This window comes from Canis lupus, chromosome 8 (genome assembly GCF_003254725.2).
Source record: "Canis lupus dingo isolate Sandy chromosome 8, ASM325472v2, whole genome shotgun sequence".
Lineage (NCBI taxonomy): Eukaryota > Metazoa > Chordata > Mammalia > Carnivora > Canidae > Canis > Canis lupus.
Window position 1 is genome coordinate 11,654,915 of NC_064250.1, and position 12,781 is coordinate 11,667,695.

Here is a 12,781-nt window from a genome sequence, read left to right on the forward strand (position 1 = left end):
ATTTGAAAACAAATGCATGTGTGTACTTAACTTTGTTCCCTTGACTTATGTTACCAATAATTCAAAAAGAGCAAATGTAGAATTACTTTATCCTTTTGAATGCTGCAGTGTTCCATTTATGAGTATGCCATAATTCACTTAACTAGTTCTATATTGATGAAAACTTGGGTTGCTGCAGTCCTTTTAAAATTATAAACAGTGCCTCAGCGTATCTGCTTGTATATTCATCACATTGCATCATTGTAAGTATATCCTTAGGATAAATACCTTATATATATAATTTCTGTGTCAAAGGTTATATACATTTACAATCTTTCTGTATTGCCAAATGGTCCTTTATCGAGATTGTACCAATTTATACTCAGCAGGGCATGGAGAATGCCTCCATGTGCACATGCTTGCTATTGAACTGTTATCACGTTGGTGATCTTTATCCCTTTGATAGTTACAAATGGCATTTCATTGTAGTTTAGTTTGTATTTCTTGTGTTTTAAGTGGAGTCGAGTACCTCTTCATATTTTTAGGAGTCATTTGTATTTCTTTTTTGAGAACTGTCTGTTCATATTATTAGCCTATTTTTTTCTGTTGGGTCATTGGCTTTTTGCTTCGAGATTTATGGGAGTTTTGTATATATTAAGGAAATGAGTCCTTGGTCTGTGATGTGAATAGAAAGTGTGTTAAAAGGATACTATTTTGGGGATTCTGTTCCAAAAGAACATGGATATCTCCACAGTTTGAGGAATCAAGAGTTCAGGAGATCTCAAGGTCAGGCTGATAAGCATGCAACAGGTCTCTACCCATCTCAAAAGCACGTTCAGATTCCAGCCCTGGAAAGACCAGTGTGCTCCAGGGAGTTTGCTTACCTAGGCATGGGTAGAATAAGACTGAGATCACGGAGGCTGTGGTTGAATGCATGGATGAAGTGATGTCTAACCATGAGAAAACTGGAGAGGAGGTGAGTCAGCGTTAGGTGGTAGGTGGTAGGTAGGTAAGAACAGAGGAGAGGGGATAGATGACAGGGGGATGGATCAGAGTTCTATTTTTGATGTTCTCTTTTGGATGGTCAGAAGCCTCAATGGCAGTGTCTATTTCATCTTTCCTCATCTTCCCTGAGGCAACTAATGTCCTTGACAATAGCACGGTGAGGCCTGCTACCTGCCAGCGGACAGAAATCTAACCAGGACTTGAATATATCGAAGAGTGTGGAAATTGGCAGAAAGCTTCTCTGTGTAGAGTGGGCCCAAAGCTCTAGGGCCTTTTGGGGGTGTGTGAAACTAGGGAACGTGAACATTACAAGAAGGATTTGCATGGGAAAGAGGGGACAGATGTTACAAAAGCTTGGTGACCATGGGGGAGCATGTGCTGAAGGTGAAAGAAACTTTGTCTTTCATGCAGCTGCTGACATTATGGAACTCGTTAAAGAAAAACATTGTATTCACTGGGAAAATAATTCAAACCAAAATTCAAATAAAAAAACATAAAAATAAAAGGAAAAAGTCTTACCCTCCCTTGGATAACTTGCATAAACAGTCTGTTCTATATCCTTTTGGACCTCTTTATATAAAGGTGCATACATTTTAAGAATTTTAAAATTCATATTTACATGCTATTCAATGACTTGCTGTTTGTATCTAAAGATATCTCAGACTTCTTTCTGTCAGTGCATGAAGATCTATTACCCATAGCACTTTTAGCAGCTCCTTAATTTTTTATTGAGTGGATGCGCCACAATTTATTTAATCATTCCCATGATGATGGCCATTTAAGCCATGTCCTTATTTATGCTTTTGCAAATAATACTGTAGTGAGCATTCAGGGTTTTTTTTTTTTTTTTTTTTTTTTTTTTACACATTAGTTGAAATTCTCCTCTTTGTCCCATTAGTGTTTATCTGTAGAAGCATTTCTGGGCCCCCATGGACTGGAAGTGTGTAATAATCTAGGGATGGATGTTGCTACAGGCCTAGAAAAGTGAGTAGAGCCCATGTTTATGTGTGTACAGAGGTTGAGTATGTGTTTATAGGGGTAGCTTGTAAAGCCCACCTTCTAGAACTTGTTCATTTCAGGATTAGTACCTGCAATTTGAGGGGGCTACCACAAGGTGGCGCAGAAGCACCAAATCCTGCAGACAGAGTTTACTGTTCTCGGTATCCTTGAAGGGTTTGAAATCTTCCTGTGTCATTAAGTACTTATAAAGACAAACTGGATTAAACTGGTAGTGTTCCTGGCTAATAAAATCTCCACACACTTTCATGCATTTATCCCATATATTTAGAACTTCATGTTACATTGTATTTTTTTTTTTTTTTATTAAATAGGTTTCATTTGTTTCGTTAAAAAATATATATACTTCTCGCGGAGTTTTTAGCCATACAAGAAAGTTTCCCCGAAGATGCTCAGCTGTTTTTCTTTTGCTCACCCTTCTATGTCCGCCTCTGCTCCATTTTTCATTGCTCCAAGTTAAGAGATAGAGGATGGGCTTTCCTTTTCCCTACTTCCTGGTGCCCACCTCTCCCTGGCTACCATCCTCTGCTGAGATGACAGGCAGTCCTGGCCCAAGAAAGCCAAGCTTCAGAAGCCTAGCAGCTGCCACTGTACAGCAGCGACTGTATTGCTCAGCTAATGGGAGACTGTCAGTTAGACTTCAAAAGACTGAGGTGTGTGAGTTTGGCTGCCACTTCCCTCAGCCTTGCTGAGCAGAGCTAGTAGCCTCGTAGGAGCTTTGAAGTTCCATTTGCTCGTTCCCCTTGATTCCCATCAGTTTAAGGTGAATAGCTGAGAATTTAGTGGGGAGCAGCATTACTTCTCTTTGGGGGATTTAAAATACTCAGCTCTCAGCCTTGAGTTACTTCCTTTGGTAGCTTGGGAATGGAAAGCTCTGTTGGGAATTCATGAGCATGCGGGCATTTTGGCGTTGATGTGTGGGGACAGGAAGCTCATTTTGGACACGTAGGAGCCCTGGACCACATTCCTTCACTTGCATAACTAATTCTGTGCATCTAGGAGACAAATAGTATTGTCTTCCATTTTCAGTTTAAAAGGATTCCTGAACTGTTCAGAGCACCTGGGGATATACTTTGGGCCTGATTCAGTTTAAGGACTTGGGCCGTGATACCCAGCAGTTCTCATTGTTTTGAAAATTGTTGGTGGCTAGACATTTTACTAATTTATTATTTTGTTTATTGCTCTTTTTAAGATGTAATGATTGTTTTACATTAGGATACCAAGGAAACACTCTGTTTATTAAGCATTTCCTATTTAGGGGCTGAAGAGAATATTTGCAGACTGGCTTTGCACTGTGAGGGTTCACGCACAGGCCACAGGACACTGTGTAGACAAAAGCCAGGGTGTGGCCCAATTCTTCTAAGCCAGGGTGCTGTCACCTCCTGCCTCTCTTCTTGTATAGGCCCATGTGCAGATCCCACTTACCTACCGGGTGACATGGAGTTTTGGAATCTCGAAGCAGTTTACTCAATATAAGTGATATTAAAGTTAAGAGTTTCAGGCCTGAAACAGATCTGAAACAGAAAAATGCCTGTCATATCTGCTGAAGATTGTTGTGAAGATCAAATAAACATGTTGTATTTGATGATGCTTTGTTCATTTGGAGGGAATCGTTAGCATTTTTGTTGGAGACCTGAGAAGAATGTGTGGTGTGAGAAGCTCAGGTGCCCCTAGAGAAGTTGGATTTCTCCCTATCCACCCAGACTGTCACCTCCTTGAGGGGATGGCTTGTGTGTCTCTTTGCAGTGTCCTCTGACACCCAGCCTTGTATGTGCATAATAAGTACTAAAAATATCTGCTAGATGAATGAATGAGCATTTGTAAGAGCAGTGTTACAACCATTACAGGCAGCACATTGTAACTAGTATTGTAAATCAGCAAACAATCACTGAGAATGTCTGTGAGTTAAATTATTTCCTCTACTATTTCCAAACCAAAAATGGACTCTGGTCACAGAGCTTTCTGGGTATTGTCTGGTATATTTGTGACAATAGAAATGCCTATACAGGGAAAAAATTGAAATGTTTTTTCCTGTTTTCAGGATGTAATTCATTCCCTTTGGCAGAAAACACAAGGAAGATTTTTTTTTTGAAAACAAAAATATTAACTCCGATATTAGAAAGGTTTAAAAAGATTCTGCAGGTTAATGTTGCTATTTCAAAATACGAAGGCTGTATGACTAGACAGGATGTTAATGATTTGACATTACAAAATTTATTAAATTTATTTTTAAAGCATTTTGGTTCCCCCTCTCAAATGCATGAAACATGTGGGAGTTGGAATAGATCTGCCCCAGGCTGCCAAACAAATTTTTAATGGAACTGGAGTCCTTCAGGGATTGTCCTAAATCCACATAATATTCTTAAGTCTTGGTGTTTGCACTGGGACCTGTATATTAGCAGATGTACATGTGAATAATATACTTATATCCATCCATCACCTTGGTGACTCCACATCTGTAGGGGCTGCTGCACATCAATTATTCCCCTGCAGGGGGTAGAGCGATATTTGGGCCAGCATTGACCTCTTTTTCAATCAGAGCCTCAGAGCAGTGTATTCTGGAAGTCAAGTGGTCCCTTTAGACAGAACCTGTTTGAGACTCCACTCTGCCTAATGTGGCCACGCTGGGAAGTCAATGTGATTACCTGTGCCAGATGTGGAGGTGGCATCCAGAAAAGCAAATTAAAATTTGGTCACCAAGAGGCACTGTCAACACTTAGGATCTTTCTCCCATGTATCTAATTTTTGTATAAGGTATTAGTGAGTCTATCAGAAAAGAATGTCAACCTTAGTAAAATACATTTACCTTCCACACACACACAAAATGCAACTGTTTATTTGAAAGAAACTGTGATTTGTTTGAAGAGCTAAATTCACCTTCAAATGCTTGGAGATGTATTTTTTTTTTTTTAAGATTTTATTTATTTATTCATGAGACACACACATGCAGAGAGAGAGAGAGAGAGAGAGGCAGAGACATAGGCAGAGGGAGAAACAGGCTCCACGCAGGGAACCCCGATGCAGACTCGATCCTGGAACTCAAGGATCATGCCCTGGGCTGAAGGCAGGCACCAAACCGCTGAGCCACCCAGGGATCCCTGGAGATGTTTTTATTATCTCAGGTTTCAGGAAGAAGGTCTTCTCAGGAAGAATGAGGATTTTTGTCTTTATATCTTAGTGCTGCCTTCTTTTTTTTAAAGAGGAAAACAAAGTTTTTATAATGCTTATCTTTTTTCTCATGAACTTGGAGCTTCTTTCTCAAGAGTACCTAGTGCTTTTAAATTTTTTAAGCTTCTGATAGTATACCTGGAAGTGTGTTGCATATTGTCATAACTGATAAATCAGTGACAAATGTGGCCACTTCATTTGGTTGGGGAGATACACAATTGTGGTGGTGGCTGACCATTTATTTAATTACGTGGTAAGTACCATATGATGAAAGGGTAAAGTTAAATTGATGATTTGGGCTATCTCAGCCAGGGTACAGTTTACATGGCAATTACACTGAGATCATCTAAGTGTAATTGGCAAGTAATTTTGTAAGCAAAGGAACATGACAGCTCATTTACATGGTGTTCACTGAGTAAAATTTGGGGACATTTATCAACCACTTCTAGGCAAAGAGCAACTGTACCAATATCTCCCAAGTGCTATATGCAGTTTGAAAGCTACTTGGAATGTTTTTGGTCTGAATATTTGTTCCCCAACATTTGTTAGGTATGTTCTGTGTGTCAGGCACTGTCCTAGGCACTGTGGACTCAAAAATGAGTGGGAAGGAACTCGTGGATGGGAAGCAAGCACATCATTAGTTATCGAACATTGTAGCAAGTGGCAGTTCAGGCTCTGCAGAGGTACTGGTGATACTGAAGAGAATGTGCAAACTGGGAAGATAGAAGAAAGACAGGGAAAATTTGCTAGACCGATTGACACCTGAGATGAATCTTAAAGAATGAGTAGAGCTTAGCCAGGGAAGGGGAGGACTGTCCATACCTCCTTACCAGGGGTGCCAGCAAGAGCAGGATCTCAGAGGAGCAAGATGGCTGGTGTATGCTAGAAACTTGAAAAACTTGAAGCAGTTCAGGCACATTTCAAGGTAGACATGGGACCTGAGAAGCGAACTTGGTTGGGATTTTAGAGGGCTCTATAGGTCATGCCTCTGGGAAGCTATTAAAAGACCTTAAGAGAAGGAGCACCTTTTTCAGAGTTGTTTTAGAGATAGGCCATTCTGTGTAACCAAATGTTTTAATTGAGTGACTATGATATGCCAGGCGGTGTTCTACTGGTAAAAAGGCATTTCTTCCTCACAGCGATCTCATGAAATAGGCACTAATATTTCTCCCTTTTTACAGTGGAAGAAACTGAGTACCCAGGGGTTCCCACAGTTACACATGGCTGATGGAGGAGCTGAGGTTTGAACCCAGGCTGTCAGCTCCAGAGTCCATGCTGTCACCAGCACCTGCATGATATCATGGCCTCCTTGACACAATCAATTGCAACTGCCTGTTTATAAGATGCACATCCTCCACCCCATTAGACTGTGAGCTCTGTGAGGTCAGGGGCTGTATTTACCTTGTTCGCAGCCCCATCCTGCATGCTTAGGACGATGCCTGCACCTTCAGAGACACGCCACAAATAAGGATTAAATGTAGTTTTGAGAGGCCATAACCAAAAGCTGTCAAAGTCAACCTGGCAGGGACAATGATGAGGGCCTGAATCTTGGGCAGTGTTAGTCAATATGGAAGAGTTGAAGATGAAGAAATTAATTGGCAGGGCCTGGTGATTGATTGGACGTGTGGATTTTGTTGGCATATTCTCACAGTGTTTCTGATTTCCAACTCCTCCACTGGAGAGATGACTTGGCAAAAGAATTTGAAGCTCGTGCTGCTTTTCACAGAGCTCTTAAATTCCTGAGAAGAAATGTTGTGGACTCAGGATGAGAAGTCAGAAGAAACTTCCCTGGAGATGTTAAAAATAGAATGAACACATCTGCCCGGGACGGTTGAGAGACAGAGCTGCCCTGGGGTAGATGAATAGTTAGATGGCCTTTGGGATTCTTCCCCCTTTGAAAATTTTCTAGTTTAGAATAAATAAAATGTCTCCCAAGCCACCTATCCTTAACTGCCTGGCTGAAAGATAAAATCAAAGTGTCCAAGGACTGGAAAATGCCTGCATTGTAGTCCAAATGCCTGGATTGTAGGTAAGGAAACAGAAGCCCAGAAGGGTTAGATGATTCGCCCAAGAGCACACACTCGAGGCAAGAGGAAGCCCCAAATCACTGGCCTCTCTGTCCACGCACTCTTTGCCCCAAAACTCAGAAAGCAGCATGTATGTTTTGGTGTGCCTGTGGGCAAGCCTCTGCTGGGTGATGACACTAAAGCGAAGAGGATGTGGTATCTGCACCTAAGAAGTTTGGAGAACCTCAACAGTAGGCGCTACTCATCACTTGAAGTTGCCATAAGGTACCATTTACCACAGAACACATTCGGAAAATAGAGAAAATGAACTTAAAAGTCGTAACGATTTTTCTTTAGTCTCACTTATTTCCAGGCATTGCTTCAGTGCTTTATAATCATTATCTCTAATTCTTACAATAACCTAGAAGTTAGTATTATTTTCATTATATGTCTTAGAACGGCGAAGCACTGAGAACTGATTCCATGAGACCAGACTCTGTTAACTCTAAGTCCTACTCTGCACAAACGATGTTAACATTTCATTGTGTTTCCCCAAGGTCTTCTGTTCCCATGTGCCGGGAGTGTTCATTTACATAGCTCTACTGCTATCACGGGTGCAATTCTGAATCTTCATTTTTTGGCTTGTAATATGTTCTGTGTATTTTTCATGTGATTTCATAATCTTCACTTGAATGGCTGGATAGCGCCTTGTCAATTTTTCCAGAGGTTCTTAAACAAAGAAATGTTTACTCATAAAAACCCTTCAATTCTTGGCACATATGATATTTGGAAGGTATATTTTATATTTTGAAGACCAGATGATCATCCTCTGTCAATGGCATGGGGAGGGAAGAAGAGGATCTGCCAGGCTCAACACAGGGGATTGGGGCTTTCTTCCTCAGCAAGAGCCCCAGTGGGAGCACAGGATGGTGTTAAGGCATGGCTCAGAGTGGAGCCCTGGTGGAGATGGCCTGAGGCAGGTAGCAGGTGACTTTTTAAGCCTCTGCTTTTCTGATTGAACACACATTCTTCCTCTTGCCCTTGTTTAAAAAAAAAAAAAAAAAAAAGCAAGTTTTCATTTTCTTAGGGTAGTAAAAAATCTTTTGTGTGAAGAAAAAGTGTCATCAAGTGCCTTATTCATCAGCATATATACCATCTCTTTAAAATGACAGTGGGAGTAAAAGTTCATCAGTTCAATATGTCTTTCACATTGGGAGACTCCTGACTAATAACCTCTGGTATTTATCATCAGAACAGCCAAAGAACTAAATTCTGGCACATGCTGCTCTCACATACTGAGAAAAACTTAAAAAGACAGAAGATTTTCTCCATTTTTTTCTTCTTTCATTCATTTAGAAGAAAAGCATACCTTTTTTTAATTAAAAAAATTGTGAGCATGCAGAAACATCTGGCCTATATTATCATCGCAGCCTCCTCAATGGCCTGCTTGTCTCCAGTCTGCCCTTTTAAAAACTCTGCATAACAGCCAGAGAGATCTTTCTAGAACACAGAACTACACCAGTCACTCTCCAATGTGGCTGACATCTTCTTGCCTCTTTCATGGCCCCTGGAATTAAATAGCATGTATAGCCACGGCTTCCACCTCTCCCACTTGTACCTTGTCCCAGCCACACCAAGCTGCTCAAGGCTTCCCACTTCCTGCTACAATAAACAGCATCTCCAGGCCCACATAAAAATTATTCCTTTTTCTACAAGCTCCCTGCAAGGCTCTGCAGAACCTGGCACCCAGCTTGGGATCCCACAGCACCTATCGGCATTTACCACACTCATGGAATACAGCCCACAGTCTTACTTGGCTAGCATGATACTTTAAAAAAAAAATCTCATTGGGTAGGGCATATTACTATTCAGTTTGCTTAAGGTCCCACCACTCTCTGTTTTTTTTTAAAGATTTTATTTATTCATAGAGATACACAGAGAGAGAGAGAGAGGCAGAGAGAGAAGCAGGCTCCATACAGGAAACCAGACGTGGGACTCGATCCCAGGTCTCCAGGACCATACCCCAGGCTGCAGGTGGCGCTAAACCGCTGCGCCACCGGGGCTGCCCCCACCACTCTATTATACACCAAACCTTCATTCCACATTTATGCTATGCTGGGTCACATAAGGCTACTGGCTTTTTGTTTGTTTGTTTGTTTAATCTCTTTTACCCAAGAGACTATACGATGCTTATGCCAGGATTATGTATCGCTACCTTTTGTATCTATAAGCCTGGCAAAGACTACCCAATAAATATATACTAATTTGTGCCTTAAAGAAACTGAAATTGGTCATGAAAGACTTAATAACTCTTTTTTTGGATTTTCTGATTGTTCACCAGCATCTCAAAACTCATGGACCTCAATGGACGTGCAGACATTAACAGTATTTCATTGGATGATTCAAAGTCTGTGTTCACCATACGAAGCCACTAAGACTGAGCCACTTAGGATCTTTAAGCCTCTGAATGTGATTATGGTCTTTCCTACTATTTCCTGCACCAGGAGATTCCTATCTGTTCTTACGAGTCCTCATGAGTAATCATTCTTCACCTTTGTCGTAGTTTTGTCCATCAAGGCACACATTTCCTAGATTTCATTTTGCATCCACATGACTGCCATACTCTCATCCAAGGGGAATCTTCAGAAATTTGAATAGAAGGGGATTAGATGCAGTATTTTGTTTGCGAAGTCTGGTCATGGTCAAAGTACAATCAGTGTGCTCACCCAAATTTCCATCCTGCCAAGGAGTAATGCACCCAGATCTATCTAAACTGGTGAAGCTAGAGATCGCAGGGATGGAAATACCCATTGGTCAGCCTCTGATGTATTATCTTTTTGATAATCCACTCCTTTGTCTCAGTGAGTGCATTTTCCATTTCCTTAGTTATTATCTTCTAGACATTCAATTACATGCTGCTTCATTTTTTATTTTTTAAAGATTTTATTTATTTATTCATGAGAGATGCACAGAGAGAGAGTCAGAGACACAGACAGAGGTAGAAGCAGGCTCCCCACTGGGAGCCTGATGACTGACTCGATCTCAGGACCCTGGGATCATGATCTGAGCGAAAGGCAGATGCTCAACCACTGAGCCACCAGGTGCCCCCATGCTGCTTTAAGGACATTAAAAAAGATCTTGAGTCTCACAGAACCCAGATTACTCATATTTAAGGAATTTCATGTAGTCAGTGACCTAGGAACACGGTACCCACCTATGACAATGTTGTTGCCATAAATTAAATCTTCAGAGAATGTCCTGAATTTTCAGGGAATGCTGTGGATGTTGTGGAGGGATATAAGGCATTGCTGAGGAGCACAGAATGGATATGTGTCGAAGTGTCAGATAAAGAAAAAGAAAGAAAATAAAACTGTTTCACTTAAGCTTCCTTCCCTAGGAATAAGGTAGGAACAGAAGGGGGAGAGCTTATTACAGAATCCTTTAGCAGTCAGAAATTTCATTGACAATTTTGTTAATGTGCCTGTATAGCTGCCTTCTCAGAGGCCCATTGTGAATTCCTTAGGTGATGTTATTAATGGTTAATGGGTGCACCTGAAAATCAAGCAATATTGTGCCATTTGAGTAATAGATATATTAAATGAGTCTTTTCTACTGCATCAAGCTTATCAGCTTATCTTTTTCCTAATAATGAATACCTCATCTTTTCCTCTTTCCTAATCAAATGCTTCCACATCATCTTGAGGCAGAACCAGACCCAGCTGCATCTATTCTATACTCTTGGCTTCAATTATGTCAAATTATCCAACCTACTCACAGGTCCTTAGGTTCTCTTTTGCTCTGAGACATAAGCCTGATGCACCTCTTCAGAAGTTCATGATTACTAACCATTCAGCACAAGTCTGTTGTAAGTAAACAGAGAATCAGAGAGAGTACTAGGCTAAATTTACAGTTTTAAGGAAATCTGTAGAACATGTTTCTTCCTAAACTTTGGCACTCTCCTGTTGATCTCAAGTGTTTTTCTTTTCTTTGTCCCTCTTCCCTGAAACATACATGAACCTTACTCTACATGGCATGGTTTCAGAGTTGAGGATTTCTGCTGCAGTGACAAAAAGTACGTGCAGCCATATTTTGGCTATCAAATAATAAATATTTAATTTTTCATAGATATCATATTGTTTGTATTGACCAAGGCATTAGGCTTCTCATACGTTGCCATACTTTATTTTATTCAACTGTATACCTGTAGTTGAAAGAGGACAATACTAGAGTGAACAGCCTGTGGGGAAACTTAATACTGTTTCTTTCTGTTGTATTTGGCTAAAACTCTACTGTTTCTTATGCCTCTAGTCAGATGAAATAGTTCATTTTGGAGTCAAAAATTTTTTTAGTCAAATCTCTTACCTTTATAATTCATGGTCTGATTTGTCTGTTTTTATCACCTTCATTTTCAGTTTCTTTTAATCTGCTTTTTATTCTCAGCTTTAAAAAGACCACCTTTTCTCCACTAAGAAAAAGGGAGCCCAGATTCACAACTGAACATCTAAGATAACTTAGAGGCTATACTTTGTTCTCCTAGTAACACGTTTAATTGCCTTTTGAAGCCATGTTTTAACCCCCCTAAATCCCTGTCACTTTGTCCAGTTTACAGAACAGGCATGATGCATGGTTTCTAAATGAATGAATACCTAATTTCACAATTTATGGTGGTTTAACCCCTTTCATCCAAATTACATTCTAACTGGGTCTGTATCATCTTGAACTTCTGTTAAATGTTCTCAATACTAAGCTTAGTGCTGTGCAAACAGCTATTGCTCAATGAGTGTTCAGTAAGAGCAAAATATGTTGTATTTTTGGAGCCCTATCATCATGGAGAAGCCAATATTTGACACACAGTATTTTAAATTCATGTTCTAATTAGTCAACTCAAGGAATTGATTTTCACCCTGAAGACTAACCACTGATTCAGGAGATTGGTTACCATGATTACTCTCCATTGGACCTCCTTGTGGTTGGAATGCCTTATAACATGCCAGAGATGGAAAATCTTTGGAAAACCACCCACGTTTCTTGAAATATCTAAATGGAAGCCCTCCTCTCAGAGAGTGTTACTGATTCAGTTAGACAGATATCCATTATTTCTACAAATCTATTGAACATCTTGTGTGTGACATGCATTGGAGATAAATGTGCAACTAGTATTTCTTTAAAATTGCTTAAAATGTGGTAGCCAAGTATAGAAATAAAGCAGAATACAGATGATAAGTTCTGTAGTACAAACACACGTAAGGAACAGAGAAGGGAGTAGGTAACTCCATATGAAGCAATAGAGAAGGCTGCCCGAAAGAAATGGCTCTGAGTTGGGATTTAGCCAGCAGTTTTTAGTTTTTGGATGACTGTCGTGAGTGAAAATGCCCCCGATGTGCTTGATGTATTCATTTTTCAGACCAAGTCACACTGTAAGAAATAAGCTTTTAAAAAAATCAAAGATTTGGAGAGCATTTGACTCCTCAGCACAGCACTTCATTCCACCTTGGTATTCTCTGGTTTGTGTGATATCTGAGAAACAGCTGAATCCAACCCTTACTATATTAATGGATTTATATATGTGCACATAAGGCTAATATATTTTATGCTGCCAATTTTTT

At 40.2% G+C, this 12,781-nt stretch overlaps 1 protein-coding gene across 5 annotated transcripts in view; it reads left to right on the plus strand.

Moving 5' to 3' along the window:
* The window catches only part of AKAP6 (A-kinase anchoring protein 6), a 539,834-nt gene that overhangs the window by 304,594 nt on the left and 222,459 nt on the right, over positions 1–12,781 (plus strand). The gene's annotated exons all lie outside the window — the stretch shown is intronic.